Source organism: Pan troglodytes, chromosome 18 (genome assembly GCF_028858775.2).
Source record: "Pan troglodytes isolate AG18354 chromosome 18, NHGRI_mPanTro3-v2.0_pri, whole genome shotgun sequence".
NCBI classification, from domain to species: domain Eukaryota; kingdom Metazoa; phylum Chordata; class Mammalia; order Primates; family Hominidae; genus Pan; species Pan troglodytes.
The window spans coordinates 81742672-81763955 of record NC_072416.2 but is presented as its reverse complement, the minus strand read 5'-3'; the positions used below and the strand labels follow the sequence as shown (position 1 = coordinate 81763955).

The following is a 21284-nucleotide window of genomic DNA, read 5'->3' as shown; positions in this document are numbered from 1 at the left end:
GGTGTTTACAATCACATAAATAGTCCTACCAGTATGACAGCTTCAAAAACAGCTGGTTATACCAACCAATAATTAAGAAATACCACAGGAAGCAAAGAACAAAAAAGCAATGGAGGATGTCCAATTTTCTTCTGAAGTCCTAAGCTTACATGGTAAATTTCAATAGCTCAACGCTAGCTCTCTCAAAAACTTTAAAGTATTTTGAAGTGCAATTGGCTGTCTGCTCATAGGGACACCATTCATCGCTGTTCCTTTAACTTCTGAGTGGTTTCTGAGCTACTATTTTAAGGAGTCCTGGTTCTGCTGGGTGGTTTGTTAAGGCCCTCCACTTCAATTCACGGTGGTGAGTGGGAAGTTAGTGTGCTCCTGTGACGGCCCTATGCCTCATGTTTCGGTTTCAACTCCAGCTCCGCCAGCATCGAAGGTCACACAGTTCTCTGACTGCTGAGTGCAAGTGGAATCGACACCGTACCCAGTTCCAGTTCTGGCTGGGTCAGCCGGTGCTGGTCTGCGAAGGTGCTTGAGATGCCATCTGCCCTGGTTCTGCCTGGTTCAAGAATTCTGGTAATTTTGCTCCTGGCTGGTTTTGTTGGCATCTCTCGGTACAGATGCTTGAAATCCCATCTATTCTCAGGCTGAAGCTGGAAAACTTGAGCCTAATGGAAGTGGCTTTCTGCTTGTCATCACTGACGAGCTGGACTGGATGTACCACGGGCCATAATTTCTGCAGCTGGACCATATGAAACCAGTAAATTGGCTACCTTTAAAATCTTTCCCGAGTGTCTCTGAACATGTGAACCACTACCCTGGACAGCACAGGTCTAATTTCTTGCATAACGCTTTTACTTTTGTCATAAAACATTGTACTTATTTTTGAAAGCACACAATTACTGACAAAAAATTATGTGGATTCTCCCCCAATATTGAAGAGATTATGGTAAATATCATAATTTTTCACATATAATATTTACCAATATAATTCTTAGATGTTATTTTAAGGGTTGCCTACAATATAATCATATGTATATTTTATAATTTACTTGTCTTCTATTATTAGGCCTTTTGGTTATTTGTGGTTTTCAAAATGTTGACAATTTTAAATAACAGTGCAATTAACATCTTTATTCATGAAGGCTTATATACATTTTGGCTGCTTTTTAAAAATTTTTTTGGTTTGTTTTTGACTGATACATCCCAAGATGTGGAGTTACTAGGATAAAGAGTATGAATGTTTTCAGGCTTTTTATTCATATTTCAATGTTTTTATCCAAGAGGATATTACTAACTTTTATACCAGTCCTACGAGAATGTTTAGCTTTTGATCTCAGACAGGGCTGGTCTCTAAAGGACAGCTCCTGACATTGCCCGGTGAAGCAAATTGGGAGACTAGGGTGACTCTATGATGGTGGCATAAGAAGGAGATAAAGTTCTCATAGCATTCATTCTTCTTCAACTTGCAGTTCAGATTGCCGTGGGGATGTGCTACAGGACTGCCTCAAGCACTAACTATAGCAGGAGTATGCTGCTTGACTGTCCTGATACCCACTCCCTCTTCTTCTGGTAGCTATGTTATAATTCCCTCGGGCATCACCCCTTCCTCACCCTCAGTACAGGTACAGTTCAGGTGGGTGGGGCTAACCCCACTCCTGATCTAGGGATGGTCATATGGTTCAGGCCTGGCCAATCAGGGCTTTCCATTCCTATCATCATGCGATGAGGACGTAACCTAAGTGAGTCCACCCTGGGATTGAAATTCAATTCCAGGACATTGTCCTTTAGTTCTTTCAGAATGCTCAGGGAAAAGAAGTTATCTTTCTGTTAAACTTGGAGGTGGTTAGGGCATCCGTCTGGAGCTAGTAGTGGCCACCTGTAACCACACAAAGAAAGTCAACCTGAGAATGAAGGAAACACAGACTAAGAGGTAGAGATGGAGTTTGTTGTTGTTGTTGTTAACATCATTTGAGCTCCTTAGTTGTCATCCTTGAAGTAAGAATTTACTCCTCAGATTCTGTGAATTCTATGAGCTAATACATTTTGGCTTTCCTCAAGACACTTGATTCAGATGTTCCGTAGGTAGGAATAAGGCAGTTTTGACTAATATTGCAACTATTGCAATAACACTATGATCAATTTTCTGATTAGCAAGAAAGCATAGGAGCTATCACATCATACAATAGCATCAAAATAGGTTCTTCAAAACAGTATTCTTGTCATTTTATGAATACATCATTTTCTCTTTTAATACTTTCCCTTAAACAGAAACTTTTTTTTGTACCCAGGGAAAGTTACTATAATTATCTATTTAAAAATATTTATTTATTTTGAGACAGGGTCTCACTCTGTCGTTCAGGCTGGAGTGCAGTGATGTGGTCATGGTTCACTGCAGCCTCTATTTTCCTGGCTCAAACGATCCTCTCACTCCAGCCTCCTGAGTAGCTGGGACTATAATCACACGCCACCACACCCAGCTAATTTTTGTAATTTTGTAGAGACAGGGTCTCTCCATGTTTCCCAGGCTGGTCCTGAACTCGTCAGCTCAAGCAATTTGCCCACCTTGGCCTCCCAAAGTGCTGTGATTATAGGCATGAGCCACTGCACCTGGTCTAATTCTTTCTTTAACTAGTTTATGCATCTATTTAATTGGCAGTTAATGAACTTCTTGTCTAAATGTCGTGTTGGATACTAGAGATATAGTGATCAAAAAACAAGTCTCTTTCCCCAAAGACATCAAAGTTTAGCGTTGAGGACAGTCATATTCACATATTAGTGCAATAAAATAAATCAAAGCTAAGCAGAGGTATGTACAAATTCTTACAGTAGCATAAGGGAAGGATACATTGGCATAACTCTCGTAGTTCAACAAATTTTATAAATAATTTTAGAAAATGAACCAATTTCTATCTCCTGAAGTAAATAAAACTTTGCACCTATAATGAGAAATAGACTGATTAACCTAGTAGAGAATCAATTAGACTGCTATGTAGATAAATTGCAAAGTTTGCGATGAGGTTTCAAAAGTTTAAATTTTCTGGCAAACTTAAGGCTGACCTTAAAAATATTTTTAGTACTGAAGTAATATCCAATTATTGTAAGCAACATAAAAATAAAACAGTCATTTCAAAGAACTCTCCTCCACCCTTGCCCAACCCCACCTGTGAGAGGTAAATATTGATAGTTATCTCCTTTTTCCTATACAAGTGGACACACACGGAGGTACATTTTAAATACCCACATATTTAATATACACATTTATATACATACATATTTCATCAAAGTAATACTGTTTACATAGCGACACAATTTGTTTTACCATATCACTTTTATCTCAGTGTTTACAGAGCTGTTCATTTTAACAGCTGTCTAATAGTCCAATGTATAGATCCACTATAATTTATTTAGTCAATCCCTATTGGATGAACATTTGGGTTGCTTCTAAGTTTCTACTTTTTGTGTGTGTGTGTGTGAGTCAGGGTCTTGCTCTGTCACCCAGGCTGGAGTGCAGTGGCATGATCACAGCTCACTGCAGCCTCAACCTCCCAGGCTCAGGAGATCCTCCCAACTTAGCACCCCAAGTAGCTAAGACCACAGGCATGTGCCACCACACCTGGCTAATTTTTGTATTTTTTGTAGAGACAGGGTCTCCCTGTATTGCCCAGGCTGGTCTTGAACTCCTGGGCTCAAGTGATCCTCCCACCTCAGGCTCCCCAAGTGCTGAGATTATAGGCATGAGACACCATGCCCTGCCCAAGTTTTCACTTTTAAAAGCAATTCTAATATAAAAAGTTTATTGGCCTGTTATGATTTGGGGATTTTTCTGTAATGAACATTATTGCTTTCACAAGGAGAACAGTAACAAAATCCCCAAAACCGATCATGAAAGTAACCTCCTTTGGAATGTAAAACACCCAGTTTGCACTTGAAAATTAGAGAAAATGCCACATGAACTCCCTTGCTCATACATGATCAGAATACCTTCCACTTGCCTCTGACCTACTTCCCAATCCTCAGAGCCTTTTCCAGAAAGTCACCCCCTAATTTCCTAGCTCTCGGAGTCACTCTTACTTGAAATATACACATGTATTTTTAATTCTGTATCCCTCGCTGGCCACTCTGCATTTGTTACTCTGCTGGAAGAGATGCTCTTTAGGTGTCCAGCCCACAGATGCCCATTCTCCAGGAGCAAATTTTGATGCAGAGAAAGAGATCCCAGTGGCCACTTGTCATGTTTGTCTCTCTTGCCAAGAATTGACTAATTCACACGTAACTCCCTAATTCAAGCTGGGACAACTGGATTCTGAAAATAGGAAATGTGGGACTGAAAGTCAGGAAAACAGGAATGTAGGGTAAACCCCGAACTCCTAGGACCAATAGAGGGATTTTTGCCTTGAATGTTTTGGGAGGAAACTCACCACCCTTGTGCTTCTCTCTGCCCATGAGGAAGGCAACCTGCCTCTTCACTTGTCCAGGTTCACTTTCACTTGTCCAGCTGCCCTGTCACTAGGTGAGTGAACTCATCAGTGAGAAGGGGGCCCCATTATCAAGGTCAACCCCATTCTCAAGATCAAGTTGTGTTCTCCCTGGGCCTCACCTGATTCTGTGTTTCTTTGGTTCAAGGCTCAGAGGAAAGATGAATGTAATCAACTGCAACTCCAAACAGCTTTTGAGCTGAATTTTGCAAAAGGTGCTGCTCTGCCGGGAAGAAGCAGCTTGGCTGCTAAGGACTGGAGCTTTGATGGCCCCTGACTTCAATGCTTTCGTTGATTCTGTAACTCATTCCACTGTATACTCAAGAGCTCCTTTTAGGTACCCAAACCAGCGTGAATGAGTTTCAGTTACTTGCAAGCAAAGGAACTTGTGGTGAAAACAATGTTGTATGTTCACCGGATCCTATTTCCTTGGGTTCCAGGGGCATATGGCTAGACTGTACAGCTCAGGCGTCCTTGCAGTCAAATGGACTTGTGTGGCTGATTGCGGTCAGTGGAACGTGAGCAGAAGTTATGTACTTGGTGTGGTTCTTAAACCTCCCATGTAACCTCTCACACTTTCTATTTCCTCAAAAGGAAGAAACCTGGATCTCCAAATGACTATATAGCTCAAAGCCCCTTTGGTGACCTGCTTTAGACTGTGATGTGAGCAGGACATAAGCCATTTTTTAGGTTTAAGGGCTGCTTATGACTGTGCTTAGCTTACCTTGTTTAATATGAAGGCTATGTGTCCCATTTTGCTTTATTTTGAATGCCCATTTACTATCTCCCTAAGTGGATGACAAAGTTTTCAAGGGCAAGGACCATGCCTTTGGCTGCAACACCTAGCCAGTAGTCAGCATACAAGGTGGGCGATTTACTTTCATTATTGATAATGATGACATATTACTGTTTCCCTGAACTAAATTATGTCTCAAAGGTCTGAGCATATCAGTGGCATTTCCAAAGCAAAGTCATTTATTCTCAGGGAACGACTTATACTTTGGGGAACTCCAGCTCAAGGAGATAGAATTTTATTTGGAAGAAGAAATGTACTGTGTCAAAACTGGAAAAATTAAATTGGCTCCTCTGATTTTATTTGAAGCTATCTGATCTGTAAGACATATCTAAGAGAGTCAAGCTGCTCTCCTGGTTTGAGTTCTGCAGTCATGCATTTCTATTGCATTTGCTATCTCCTCCTGGGTGCCGACTAGCTACCAGCTAATATATATTCTAGAAACAAAAGCAAGATGGTATGTCTGCAAGAAAAAGCCTCGAGTGAATCTCCACAGACACAGGCCGGGTTCACTGATCACACTGATTTGAAAAACAAACATCTCATCTTGAAAAAAGAATCAAGCCATGTCATTAAATCTGGCACTTAATCAATCACCAGACTCTCGACGTTTTGCACAGCTACAATGACTTCCATACAAGGATGCATTTAACAGAACATTTATCACTAATAACAAGCATAGTGGTAGCTGTGGGGGGAAAATCAACAAATAGATGTGATGTGGAAAAAGGTTTTCCCATTAACCCACACAGTACCCCATCTCTCTCTCGCCTGGTCTTGAACTGCACTCTACATCTCTCTTTACAGCTTGTCTAGACCGAATTTCTTTCCATGGTACCCCACTTTTTCCATTTTGAATGTTTCACCACTAGTTCTTGCTCCAGGTGAATTCCTGCTCCTTTGCTGATGGTCATTATTCACAGCACAGAAGCTCCACGAAGGCAGGGACCTTGGTGCACAATAGGATGGTTGACATTTAAGAAGGAGGCAATCAATATGTGATCAATTATTATCACCCTGGCTCCATGACTTAGTAGCTGAGTGATCCCAGCCAAGTTGCTTATGTTCTCATTGCCTCCATTTCCTCATCTGTAAAGTGGGGGAGAATAATCCTTATAGGATACGTGAGAATTAAAAGAGATAAAATGCTGAATACAGAGCTTGGCATATGTAAATGCTGGAGAGATGCTACTGCTATTATTTAGTAGAATTTTTGGGAAGTCTTTCGAAGATGTAACAAGAAACTGAGGGTGGCCTTCAGGAAGAGCCAAAAGCAACTGCCAACAATGCTGCCAACAGCCACTGAGTGAACTTGGAAGTGGAGCCTTCCTTAGACAAATCTTCCAGCAAGACAGCAGATTCTGAACACATTGGTTGTAGCTCTGTGAGTGCCCATTAAGCACAGAATATAGCTAAGAAATGCCCAGATTCCTGAGCAGGGAAACTGTGAGATAATCATTGCTTCTTGTCTCAAGTCACTAAGTTTTGAGACAATTTTTCATGCAGCAATAGATAATGAGTACCGTTTTCCCCAGCACCTACCACTATCACAGTCTATAATGTGCTTGTTTACTGATTACTTGTTTAGTGGCTATCGTGGCTATGACAATCCGAGCTTCTTGAGATCAGGGGCCTTTTCTTGTTTAGAGGCTTTATCTCTCTGCCTGGGAGATAAAATTCACTGCCTGGGACATCATAGCTATGTAACAATTAGTCATATTATAACACAATTAGCCCACTATTACATAAATATGATTACATATTATTGCATAATATTGATTACAATTATTACATGACAAATAACATGTTTTGTATACTGTATGTTTATCACTATTATATAAATATACAATTATACATAATATATAAAAAATAATGAATAGAGTGGTATACCTGTAACTGTTTAAGAACAGATTCTCCTGATCTGTACTGTTGTCAATTTTGGTGGTTTAACTACTCCTACCATAGCTGATTTCAAGCTACCCAGATGATTTCACTCCAAAAGCACGTAGTTGGAAACAGAGACACCAGTTGGCTATTGTGAGCCAGTGAGAATGGGCTCCAGCACACACATGCTGCTCTAGGAGACAAGGAAGGCTGTAAGAAGGCATTTTTGTTAACAAATCCCTTTGTAGTCTAACATTTAAGGTATCGTTAATGAGAAACATTAACATGAGCTACATAGCAAAGATGTAATGGAATTCATTCATTCATTTCCTCTTTAGCTTTGTCCCGATCAGCTGGGCATCCCAAGCGTCCTTGCAATATGGAGCCTAAACAGGGACCACATTCTTCCCCGGGATGGCTGCACCTGACACCTGGTCTATAAATATTGCAAAAGATTGGTGAAAACACTATCTGAAGCAGAACGAGTTGTTGTCTGTCTGGAGTTTGATTTAACCACTCTGGCCACATAACACTGGGAATAGGTAGTCCATAAATCCAGCAGGAACCGCTTACACATCCTCATAAAATGTGCCTTATTCCCACTATAGAGGTCGAGCGATGTTCTTCCATCTTCCCAGGCAGCAGGGTGAGCCTGGTTTGACTTGTGTTTGTCTTTAGGCCTCTTTTCACCTTACCTCTTGGTATGAATGTGAACATTCACATTCTTGTCTGTCACCTGCTGTTTTTTATTTTTTATTTATTTATTTATTTTTGCATTCGTGGCTGGGGGCTGGTGGGCAAGGAGAAGGCAGCGCTCATTTCTCCAGATTTACTGGCTGCGACAAAGCTGGCAGGGTGGAGAAGCAGCAGGGGAAATAAACACTGTCTCTTAGACATATGTGGCTGGAATAACCTAAATGATAGATTTGAGGTTGAGGGACACCAAAATCAAATAAAACATTTCCAGGCAATGTGTGCATCTTCTGCTGCTACTGATGAGTTACAGTAAATAAACTGCCAATGGCGTTCCTAGAACCCCTGGAGAAAGCATCTCCTGTAGGCTCAAGGTGGCAAATACTTGACATTCAGTGTGAGTTCACTGAAACATTTATTTAGTGTCTATTAGGCTCAAATAACTGCTAGGATGTGATAAATGATACAGACTCTGCTTTTGGTGCATTTCTTGTCCAGAGAGATGAACAAAAGGCAAGTACGTAAGGTCAGACGAGATAAGTGTTATCAGAATGGTATTAATACCAACTAAGGTTTACATGAAGGGGGTCAGAATGTGGGGCGCTCAGGAAAGCTATATGGAGCTTATTTAATTCATCAAACATTGATTGAGCACATACTGTGTGCTAGGCATTGTGCAGGATGGTGTGAATAAGTAACAGGAATCAAGTCCCATGGGAGAGACCAACACCCTGATGAGCTCAGCACAATGAGATGGGGTAAGCACAGAGTTTTGTGGAATTACAAAGGAGGGGCCAGTTGACTTAGACATTATAGGTGGAGAGGTGGAGGCTGGAAGAGATTAAGCAGTGATTCCTGCAGAAGGGCATATCCTACCATAGGATTAGAGATGGGGTCTTGGACTGAAAGTCAAATTCTATGGAAGAAGATGGGAGACCTTTAATCCCTAAACTCTATTAAATGTAGTCATTGTATAAGAAAGGAAGGCTGATTCTGGTTCTGTTCAGGACACCAAAGGGACAAGAAAAAGTATGCTCTCGACCTTCAAGGAAGCCACGGCTTGGGTGAAGATAAAAGATATATAAGTGGCTCCCCAGGGCAGCAGGCAGCCTGTGCTAAGTTAGCTGTCTACTAACTGGGAGTGCTTCGGTGGCTTTTCAGTGGCTTCAGGTTAATGTAAGACTGCAGCTGAGCTTTGAAGGATGGGTGTGAGGGGAGAGAATTCAGACAAGGAAGAAGGGCCTGAGAATAAGAGTGGAGACATCAGGCTGAGACAGGGCCACCAGCGTGCCTGGAGTCAAGGTTTGTGAGGTGAAGAGACACAAGTTCTCAAAAGTACCTTTGAGGCCTTCTCGTCCTGCCCTACCTTCAAGGAACTCACAGTGGGAGGAAACAGAGTGAATCCCAGGAGCACATGGCTGGTTAGGAGCAGAACAGAACAGGCTAATCTGTTAGATTCAGAAAAGGAAGTACAGATTGTAACACTGAAGTAAAATAAAAAGTAATTGATATGCTCAAGTACTGTTTGCCACATTAGCTTTTGTTTTCTAGACTTGGGCCCTGACATAGCAACATTATGCCTGGTACATAGCAGGTACGTAAGACATAGAGTCAGAGTCACTGCTTCTTGAAAGTGCTTGTCCAGCTGGGTGCGGTGGCTCATGCCTGTAATCCCAGCACTTTGGGAGGAAGAGGCAGGTGGATCATGAAGTCAGGAGTTCAAGACCAGCATGGCCAACCTGGTGAACCCCCATCTCTACTAAACATACAAAAATTAGCTGGGTGTGGTGGCAGGTGCCTGTAATCCCAACTACTCGGGAGGCTGAGGCAGGAGGATCACTTGAAACCGGAAGGTGGAGATTGCGGTGTGCTAAGATCATGCCACTGCACTCCAGCCTGGGCGACAAGAGCGAAACTCCCTCTCAAAAAAAAAAAAAAAAAAAAAAAAAAAAAGAATCCCCTGGTGGGTGTACTAAAACACAGATTGACAGCCCACCTGCAGCATTTATGATTCAGAAGTTTCAGGGCAGGGCCAAAGCATCTGAATTTCTCACAAGTTTCTTGGAGACGCTGATGCCGTCGATTTAGAGGCACACTTCGGTTAGCATTGTTCTGAATGAATGTATGACTCAAAGCAGGTCAAGATGTACCCTTAGATGTTTTACTTTAAAACTCACCCATTTATGATGCAATTTAAATGAAAAATGAAAATCATAGTTTTCCAAAAGTTCTCTTTGAAACTTTCTTTTTTTTTTATGTCCGTTTCTAGAAAAAACAGACTCTCTCTAAGACACCAAACAGCATCTCGCCTGCTTTCAATCTTGTTATGGATATCTCCATTGGATGCTCTCCCTTATCCTCCATGGGCCAATATCAGAACCCATCTTCCCCACAACCTGGCCCTTCTTCCCGGAGGTATCATCTCCAGCCGGCCCCTGGGAGTGTCTGTAGCAATTCCCTCTCTCTTACCTCAAACAACTGCTCATCCAGTGCTCCTGATCTTACCTCCCCTTCCTCTCATGTCTGTCCTCTTTTCTCCATCACCTCTGTGTGCACATGATGTCAAGTCCCCATCTCTTCTTCCTTGACTTATGCAACAGCTTCCAGGTTGGTCCCCCTGCTTTCTTCTATGCCCCTCTCCACCCTAAAGCCAGCCAGAGCGAGCTGTCCAGCTACTATCTGACCAAAGACTCTCCTTAAAACCCTTCAGTGGCTACAGGATAATGTCTGAGTTTTTCAAGCATGAAAGACAAACTCTTCATGGCCTCATCTGTTTGTTCTCCTCACTCAGTGTTATATTCTGTAAAGCTGAGCTATTTGTAATTCATACCTTCTTAGGCTTTTCCACTCCTCCGCATCTCTGCAGCTTGGCTTATGCTGCACCCTCTGCCCTCCCTGCACATTTCCCGCCCCCACCTCCTAAGCCCCAGGAAACAATCACTTATCCTTTGGAGGATAATCACTTCAAGCAAGTGATAATCAAACAATCACTTGCTTGAAGGTTGCCTCCATCATGAAGGTTTGTCTTCCCAGAGTCACTCCTTCCTTCTCTGCATTAGCCTTGGCTGTATGGCATGGTGAGTGTTTGTCTCTTGGTTGAGATAATGACATTGTATAGCAATTTTCCCTTCACATGTCTGTCCTGTGATTATACTGTGAGATGCTCAATGTCAGGTTCATGGATCGAGCACAGTGGAACTGAGCTCTAAATGCCACCAGGCTTTTGGATCTAGAAGCTCTCGTATCTTCTATGGCAGACAGAATAACATCTATCAAAGATGGCCATGTTCTAATTCCTGGAATCTGTGAATATTTTACCTTAGGTGGCACAAGAGGCTTTGTTAAGGATCTTGAAATGGGGAGACCACCCTGGAAAACTGAATGGGCCCAATGTGATCACGAGAGTCCTTATGAGAGGGAGGCAGAAACATCAGTGTCAGGGGGAGTAGATGGGTGATGGAAGCAGAGAAGATGGTGTGGGGGGAGAGGGAAAGGCAGGGAGGAGGGAGGGAGACAGAGAGAAAGAGGGAGGGGGAGAGGGGAAGAAGGGAGGGAGAAGGGTGGGGGGGGGAAGGGAGGAAGAATAAGGGGAAAGAGGAGAAGAAGGAGGGGGATGGGGAGACAGGGAGACGAGGAGAGACACTGCACTGTTGGCCTTAAGATGGAGGAAGAGGCCATGAGCCAAGGAATGCCAGTGGCCTTTAGAAGATAGAAAAAGCAAGAAAATGGAGTCTCCCTTGGAGCCCTCACAAATAATCCAGACCTGCTGACACCTCGATTTTGGCCCAGTGAGACTTATTTTGGACTTCTGACTTCTAGCTCTGTAGGATAATATATTGTGCTGCTGTCTGCCACGGATTTTGTGGTCATTTGTTATGGAAGCCACAGGAAACGAGTACACCTTCTCTGGGGGGTGACCGCTGAGTTTCCTGGAACACTGAGATGCCCAGCAGCCTCCTGGCTCCACGTGGTGCGTGGCCTCACCAGCCGCACCTCATTCCTCGCCCACCTGCCAGCTTCACAGGGGGCCTGCCTTCCCAGGATGACATCCTCTGTCATTTCTCTGGAAAATATTTCCATTTCAATCCTTTGAAGTGTGATGTCAACCAGACCTTTTCCTGCAAAATCTGTCTAGTGGGAAGATGAATGTCCTGCCATCTACAAAGTGGTAAATATCAAGTACCGGAGAAGCTTCCCTTTGGTGCCTGTGGTTTCCAATGTGTCAGTCACTTTCTAAGTATTTATTACAGCCCTTGGTGAGGGCAAGGATTCTGTCTTTAACTTATTCCTGCCATAGCCCCAGTGCCTTGCCCCTTGAGACACTGAGGTCCCAAGACGCTGCCTGTATGTGGTCATCAGGTTATAGTCTTTGAAAACAAGTTGAACTTACACTAAGTCACCCGGGGGAAAAAATCACACAAACTAGTTCACTCTCAGGCACTCTCAGTAAATGTTCAATGAATGAATAAATCAAGAAATGGTTATCTTGATCACCACACAGCAAATTTGGCCTCAGGGTTGCTCTTATGGTCTGCAGATGTTACAGGTCCAAAGGCAGGCATGGGCAATGTTAGACAGGCTGAATCAGTCTCTAGAAAGCCTGGTTTTGCGGGGCGTGGCAGGGTGATGAGGCTTTGGCTGTCCAAGAGTATGCAGGGGAAGGTCCTTCTCCTTTGGAGAGGTGTCTATGCAGAGGGAGGCTGTGGCTGCTTTGGAGCTGATGGGTTGGGCTCTTTTCCACCTTGAGGCAGATGCCCCACTGGCTGGTCCCAGCCCCAGGCTCAGCCCTAGGCCAGCCACACATCTCCAGGTGTATGGGATGGAAGGAGGGATATTATGGTATGACAACTGGGTCCTCATGTGGTGAGGTTTGGACGGAAATGACCTTTCAAAAAAAAAAAGAGGTACAAGAGAATGTTGCTCAGATAAATCTCAACAAAGCCAGCTGGGGGCTGTCTCCAATGACCCTGGGGGGCCATATTTGCCACCGTGTAAAATTGGGAAACTGCTATTCCTGTCATTCACCAAGCACTCTCCGAAAGCAAATAGCTTTCCTTGGGTTTCAATTTATTACCATCTAAAATGTCATTCTCTGTACGGGTAATAAAAGATAATACGTTTTATGGTGGCTCCGTATGTTAAGATTTTACAAAATCTGTTATTAAATGATCTGTGTGGAATCTAAATGAATCTTACCAGGTTACATAAAATAGCAAGGTGATTCTTTTTCTTTTTTCTTCCCCAGATCAAGTGCAGTTAGAAGGGCAGCACTCTCTGTATGTTTTCTAATCACACAGCAGAAGGTAATGCTTTTAAGGTCAGGCTAAAAATTGCGTTCTGCTGTGTAATCGGCTCCACAAAGTTACATATTGGTCAAAACGTCCAGAAAATGCAATTACTGACTCCCAGTGACAGAAGCACAGGAGCTCACCAAGGGGTCGGTGGATGTTTCTAAAACTAGGTTTTAAATGTCTACGACTTGGCAGCCATTCGCGCTTTACAACCTTTGCCTAACATCAGTCCTTTGCATGTTAATGGTCCCTGCCCACTAATTTCAGACATTTAATCAGCACCACATCCTCCCCTTAGAAAAGTGCAATCAAAGTTGGCTTCGTTGAGCCTGATTCATCCTCCGTTCCCCAGAACCTGTTCCCATTCAGATGTGATCTCCTAATCAAATTTTGCCATGCAGGGTTACTTTTAATCAGCATTTTCCGTGGTCTCTTAAGTCAAATGCATTTTCGTGCAAAGCTGACTTTGGTTTAGAGTTCTATTGCTGGCCATAATTCCAGGTAGCTTTAGAAACGAAAGGAGCGCACTGAGAGAGTAATAAATCAGCAAATGACACCCACCCACTCTAGCCATGGACAGGAAAGCAATTTGAGACATGGCCTTTCTGCTGTCATTGGGTTATACTTTTTGAAAATAAATTGAACTAATTCTAAATCATCTGAGGGAAAAAAATCTCACAAGATGGATTCCAATTACACCACAGCTGTTGTCCAAAAGCTAATTCGTGGACCAGGGAGAAAAAGCAGTGAGAATAACCCGGCCACAGATTATTCTGGAAGGCTCCCCCCGTGATTTTATGCCTGGTACAGTCAGCTTCTCTGACCACCTTTCTTCAGCATTATTTGCACAAGATGCCTAATAGACTGCCCTGACCTGCTCCCTCGAGGCAGCCCTTTTCCGATCTGGGCTCCATCAGTCATTTTGTTCTTGAAATTGCATTGGCTCTGCTGACAAGGGCTAAGCCTATTAACAGCCTGGAACGTTAGCAGAGCAAGGAACAACAAGTCAGATGTTACGACTTAACATTTGGTCTTGCCCTTCTCGGCTGAGACTCCCAGACAGACAGGATGTTGATAAAGACAAGTGTGCTCTTCTTCGCCAATAATAAAACCCATAAACAAGCCCTTGGAGGGCTCCTTTTCATTTTATTTTTAAAAATAACAACAAACGGAGTCTCTGCCTTTCCTCCGCCCCTCCTCCAGAGCCATTTTCAAAGTGGAGGGGAATTGAACTCAATTGCCCTCTCTCTGGGAGGAAATCCCAGTGCCTCAGCACCCTGTGCCGGTGGGAAGAAAAACCTCACCCGTGGGTGCAAACACACCTGTGTGCATCACGCTCCCTTGTGGTTCTAGCCCCAAGTTGCGGACCTTCCCGCTCCAGTCCACAGGTGGTCATCGCTTGCCAGTTCATCCGGGCTCCACTCAGACACGCTGTCATTATAATAATCATGGCTACGTGCACAGAGCACTTACTACATGTTGGAAATAGTATTCAACCCTTTAGGTGCGTTACCTTAGTTGGTCTTCAACATACCCCTGTGAAGTTGCTATGGTTGCTGTGTTCATTGTGCAGTTGAGGATTCTTTTGTCCTGGGACACATAGCTCCTATGTGGTGGCACTGGGATAGAAACCCAACCTCTTGGGTCTGTACCTTATACTCTCAACTGCTACACCCTGGGGCATACACAGTACTATTCTTCACCTCCCCAGTAGCCAAAACCCCTGTTGGTACTAGTTCAAAGATTCCACGTGGGAGCCCATTTCCCAGCTCTTTCCACGAGCCCTGTATGGGTTGGGCTGGGAGAATGATAAGTTTTTTTGGTAGGTTGCCACTCATGGCAGCTCTTTAAGCAATCTCCACCAAGTCTCTAATGGTCAGCCTTCTTCTTGGAGATCCTGCTTATTCCTCCAGCTTTGGTTCCACCCACCCCTGTGGACTCTGACAGCTTCCATTACCAACTGTCTCCTAATTCCCAGATCTACACTTCTAACTGCTTGTTCAACATTTCCAGCTGAACGTGCCATGAGCACTGCAAACACAGCACGGCCCAAAGCAAGCTCAGCAGCTCCCCAGCCAAGCACAGTCCTTCCGTGTTCCGGTAGATGCATCAAAACTGGGACCCCCTCGTGTCGAGCCTCCTCTCCCACCCCCACTGAACAGAGTACCACTGATTTCCTTCTCGAAACAGACTCTCACGCGACTCCACCCTCCTCATCCCCACTGCCCTTGCCTTAGTTTGGGTTACTGTTGTGTCTTACTTTGCCATATCCTGAGATGGCAAATATAAATTTGGAGTGATCTGGGAAGTAGTTATAGAGTGCAGGAAGGTGGAAGGAGGTCCCAGGTTACCAGCATCACGCTGTTCAGGAAGGGAAGGCCACCCACGCCAGCTTAGGGTATGCCACACAGGAAGCCACCAGAGACACGTGTCTGCAGCAATTCAAATCTAAGTCTTGGCTCAGGAGCATCTGATACGGTTTGGATATTTGTCCCCACCAAATCTCATGTTGAATTGTAACCCCCAGTGTTGGAGGTGGGGCCTGGTGGGAGGTGTTTGGATCTTGGGGCGGAGCTTTCATTGGTGCCATCCCCATAGTAGTGAGTGAGTTCTCCTAAGACCTGGTTGTTCAAATTTGGCACCTCCCCCTATCTCTTGCTTCTGTTTTTGCCATGTGACGTGCCCACTCCCGCTTTGCCCTCTGCCATGATTGTAAGCTTTCTGAGGCCTCATCAGAAGCAACGCAGATGCCTGGCACCATGCTTCCTGTACAACCTGCAGAACCATGGGCCAATTAAACCTGTTTTCTTTATAAATTATCCAGTCTCAGGTATTTCTTTGTAGTAATGCAAGAATAGCCTAATACAGTGTCTCAGCATCATAACACTACATCCTACAGAAGCCCCTGGACACTATCGAGGGATCATGAGGGTGGTCCACTCACTTTTGCCTTTCTTCACAGATGCTGTTCCCTTTGCCCAGAATGCAATTCTCTACATTCAGATGCAGCCAAGTCCTGCTGTTCCCAAATGACCACCTCAGGGGTCACTTTCTCTTTGAAGCCTTTACTAAAATTTCCAGGGTAGAAAGACTGCAGAGCTCTTGACACAGTTCCCTTGTAGCATATATTACATCGTGTCCCAATAAACCATAGATAGTTCTCTGTCCCTTCCACTCTGCTATGAGGTGCTTGGAAGCAAAAACCATGCATTTAAAAAAAATTTTTGAGATGGAGTCTTGCTCTATTGCCCGGGTTGGAGTGCAGTGGCACGATCTCAGCTCACTGCAAGCTCCGCCTCCCGGGTTCACGCCATTCTCCTGCCTCAGCCTCCCAAGTAGCTGGGACTACAGGCACCTGTCACTATGCCCGGCTAATTTTTTTGGTATTTTTAGTAGAGACGGGGTTTCACCATGTTAGCCAGGATGGTCTCGATCTCCTGACTTCGTGATCCGCCCATCTTGGCCTCCCAAAGTGCTGGGATTACAGGCGTGAGCCACTGCGCCCAGCCAGAAACAATGCTTTAACTCTCTGCTTTTGCTCACTTATGGCATAGTGAAAACAGCAAGGACTTTAAGCCAAAATAAGGATACAAATCTCAGCTCTGCTTTTTTAAATTTTTGTTTATTTATTTATTTCTTTGAGACAGAGTCTTGCTCTGTCATCCAGGCTGGAGTACTGTGGTGCGATCTCAGCTCACTGCAACCTCTCCCTCGTGGGCTCAAGTGATTCTCCTGCTTCAGCCTCTGGAGTAGCTAGGACTACAGGCTCATGCCACCATGCCCTGCTTTTTTTTTTTCTTTTTTGTATTTTTAGTAGAGATGGAGTTTCACCATGTTGACGAGGCTGGTTTCAAACTCCTGACCTCAGGTGATCTGCCCACCTTGGCCTCCCAAAGTGCTGGGATTATAGGCGTGAGCCACCAAATCACACTCTTTGATGCCCACACGTCCTGGTTCTGCAAAATAAAGCAATCTTACCTTCCCTCCATCACTATTATGAGGATAAAATGGGATAATCCCTATACATCGTTGACCATGTGACCTGGTGCACAGAATAAAATCAGCAAGTGGAAGCCATTACAGTTAAAACTACAGAATAGATGTGCAATAAATCCTGGACAGAGATATGAGCTTTAAAATCAAAGGAACTAAGAATGGTAGCTCCTCAAAGTGAAGTGAGTGCTATCTCCATGTGTTGAATGGTGGTCGCCCAAAATATATGTCCAACTCCTAACCCCCAGTACCTGGGAATGTGATGTTATTTGGAAAAATGGGCCTCTGCAGATGTAATTAAGTTAAAGATCTGGAGATGAGATGATTTTGGATTAGCTGGGTGTGCCCTAAATCTACAAGTGTCCTTATAGGAGACAGAAGATGAGAAGACACAGGGAGAAGGGCCCCTGAAGGTGGAAGCAGAGACTGGAGCTTTGCAGCTGGAAACTAAGGAACTGGGGCCTCTAGATGCTGGCAGAAGCAGATGGGATCCTCCCTGGGACCACGAGAGACAGCAAGGCCTACCAACACTTTGATTTTGGACTTCAGGGCTCTAGGATTGTCAATAAACTGAATAAATTTCACTTGTTGTTTGCCCTCTGGTTGGTGGTGATTTGTTTCAGGATCCCTAGGAAGTTAACAAACATGGTTAAGTGCAAACTCCACCAATGGCCATTCTGCTCAGTGGATGGACCATGCCTCTTAGAGTTCAGGCTGAAAGTCCAACTGGGCCAACACGGTTGATTGGACTCTGCTTAAGGTCCTCAGCAATTTTACATTTTCAAGACAGCTCAGTCTTCAGGAAGCTCTGTCAACTCTGAGCTCCATTTCCACTGGCCGTCAGCACATGGTCTTATGCTATTTGTGGCTCTTTGCAGTGGTTTGGGTAAATGTCCCACGGCTGGGAAGTGAATGTCTCCACTCCTGAGAGACCTGGCCACTCAGGCTCCTGTGTGACCTAACAACCCTTATGGGCAGCAGCCTCAGAACAGTGGGTGGGCTGGGAAGGATCCATTTATTCCTCCATGGGAAGCCTGCTTTGCCTTCTCTATATCTTTTACTTTTTTTTCTACTAGAAACATGTGTGATTTGCATAATAAGGCAATACCTTAAATTTTGAAAGTCACAGTGTCTAAACAAACAAAAACCCCTCAAAACAAACAAAAAAAACCTCTCCAAAGGGATGCTGCTAGCATTAGGTCTAGACCCTTAAAACATACATATTTTTTCATTCCTTTAAATTGTCTTATGGGCCTGATGGAAAAAAAAAAGTATTAAGCCAAGTGTTGTGTAACCCAGAAACATCTGCGTAAAGCAAGACCAACTTCAGCCCAGCATTGCCCTGCAGAAGTAGTCTGATCAGCCTAAAATGCTGGGAGCAGCCCTCACAGAGCCAAGGATCCTGGGACCCTGCTACTCTTTTTCCCTTACACCCTACTAACCACCCCCCTGACAACCCTGTGTTCAGGAGAGAAACTCAAGGCTCAGAGAGGGGTCATCCATGAATTCCACAAACATTCACCCACCCAGGACCAGGCATTCTTTTAGCCAGTGTGGACAGAGCCATAGACAAGGTCACAAAGATGCCCTCATCCTAGAGCCTGCATTCTGGATGAGCAGAATGATTGTAAAGAAGATCAACAGTGGTATGTGCTAAGGAGGAGATGAAATAAAAAGGGAGAAAGTTCTACGGTGGAGACTCAGTCTTCTTTTATTATTTATTTATTTATTGAGACAGGGTCTTGCTCTGTTACCCAGGCTGGAGTGCAATGGCATGATTTTGGCTCACTGCAGCCTTGAACTCCTGGGCTCAAGTGATCCTCCCACCTCAGCCTCCCTAGCAGCTGGGACTACAAGGGCATACCCCTACGCCTGGATAATTTTTGCATTTTGTTGTAGAGACGGGATTTCACCATGTTGACTAGGCTGGTCTCAAACTCCTGGACTCAAACAACCCACTGCCTTGGCCTCCCAAAGTGCTGGGATTAAAGGTGAGAGCCACTGTGCATGGCCAAGGCTCTGTTTTAAATAGGGTGGCCTGAGAAGACTTCACTGGAATAAAGTCATGAAAGGAATAAGGAGGAGATGTGGATATTTTGGAGGAGAAACTTTCAGAAAAAGGAGCTAGCAAGTGCAAAAGTCTTGAGGCAGGAGCATGTGGGAAGAATATTTAAGTCTGAAATATTAAATAACCACTGAAAGTCGCCCTTGGTTCTTAATGACTAATTTCTGACATTCTATCAATGTTTAAGGAAGAGTAGCTGTTTAAAACAGGGGTAAATACTGAGGCTGTACTCAGGGAAAAATGACTCAACTGTCAGCTTCGGAAGGGCAGAGACCATACCTGCTTTCCAAATACCCACGTGCATTTGTTGGATCAATGAACAAATGCAGTAATGACTTTTGTGAAAGAGAAAAGATCTTCATTATTTCAAAGTAAATAAAAAGCACATTTCCTTCCATGCCAGCTGAAATACAATCTGCCCAACTTTCATTATAGATGCAAAACCAAAGGCTACGATTTTAACAACATAAAAGCATTTTAAAAATAAACAGAATAAATGGCACCATCTATGGGTAATGCGTCTTTCTTTCTTTTATAAATATTAACTCCCACAAATAGAGATCTGTTATGTAACAAAGATGCTAAGTATTGCTCTTCTGCTCAGCAACCAACCAAACATTTGGCCGTTCTCAACTTTCTACTTACGATTAACTCCAACAGCATGGAAACTTTAATAAGAACAAATAAAAGAAGTAAAATAATGGACTTACTAGAAATGAACAGGCTGGGTGTGGTGGTGCAGGCCTGTAATACCAGCACTTTGGGAGGCCGAGGCGGGCAGAATCACCTGAGCTCAGGAGTTCAAGACCAACCTAGGCAACACAGCAAAACCCTGTCTCTACAAAGAAATATAAAAATAAGCCAGGGCATGGTAGCGCATGCCTGTAGTCTCAGCTACTTGGAAGGCTAAGGTGGGAGGATTGCTTGAGCTCAGGAGTTTGAGGCTGCAGTAAACTCAGATTATACCACTGCACTATAGCCTGGGTGGCAGATAGAGACCCTGACCTGACTTAGAGAGAGAGAGAGAGAGAGAGAGAGAGAGAGAGAGAGAAATGAACAGAAATGAAAACTGGGTGCTGAGTTACCTTGATCTTAGAGTCTTGGATTTTGGACCTTCCTGGACCAATTTAATCAATTACTAAGTTGATCAATTCTACCTCCTTAATTTGCTCACACCTGTCTTCTTTCTATTCTCACTACCTCTCCTGTAAGTCAGGCCACAAAAAATAGCCCCAGTGGTTCCATAGCATCACCTCACGCACATATTCATTAAAATGATCTTGCTGACACTGAATGCCAATCACTCTGCTACACTTCTCTACAACCTCCCATGACTCCCTATTGCTACCAGGATAACATTTAAACTCTGTGGACAGCACCATAGGCCCTTGGAGATCTGTCCCCCTCTGCCTACATTTCCTCCCACTCCTCCCCTCATCCATTATCTATCAGCAGTACTTAATTCCTGACCGTAGTTAGCCAAACATGCCATGCTCTCTCTACTTCTGAGCCTTTGAAAACACCACTCCCTTTGCCTGGGACAGCCTCCGTCCAGGTGTCTCCCAGGTAAGCACATGCTCACAGTTTAAGCGTCAGCTCAAATGTTACTCCCCTGTGAAGCCTGCCCTAATTTGTCCCTGTCTAACTGGGAGTCCAGTTTTCTGCCCCCACACTGTGTTATACCCATGCCTACATTTAACATAATATCTGACTTACCACAATGGCACATTTGGCTGCCTGTGTCCTGTGAGCCTATCAAGGGCTGTGACTCCATTCTCATCAGTACAGCTCCAGGGATGACAGGTGCTGAATATGCACTTGTGAATGAAATAAATGATTGATATGGTTTGGATTTGGGTCACCGCCCAAATCTCATGTCGAATTGTAATCCCCAGTGTGGGAGGAGGAACCCGGTGAGAGGTGACTGGATCAAGGGGGTGGATTTCCCCCTTGCTGGTCTCATGACAGTGAGTTCTTGTGAGATCTGGTGGTTTAAAAGTGTGTGGTGCCTCCCCCTTCTCTCTCTTCCTCCTTCTCCAGCAATGTAAGACATACCTGCTTCCCCTTCACCTTCTGCCATAATTGTAAGTTTCCTGAGG

The 21284-nt window shown here is 44.1% G+C and overlaps 1 protein-coding gene across 2 annotated transcripts in view; it reads right to left on the bottom strand.

Annotated features, from left to right (window-relative positions):
• The window catches only part of CDH13 (cadherin 13), a 1164519-nt gene that overhangs the window by 191550 nt on the left and 951685 nt on the right, over positions 1–21284 (bottom strand). The gene's annotated exons all lie outside the window — the stretch shown is intronic.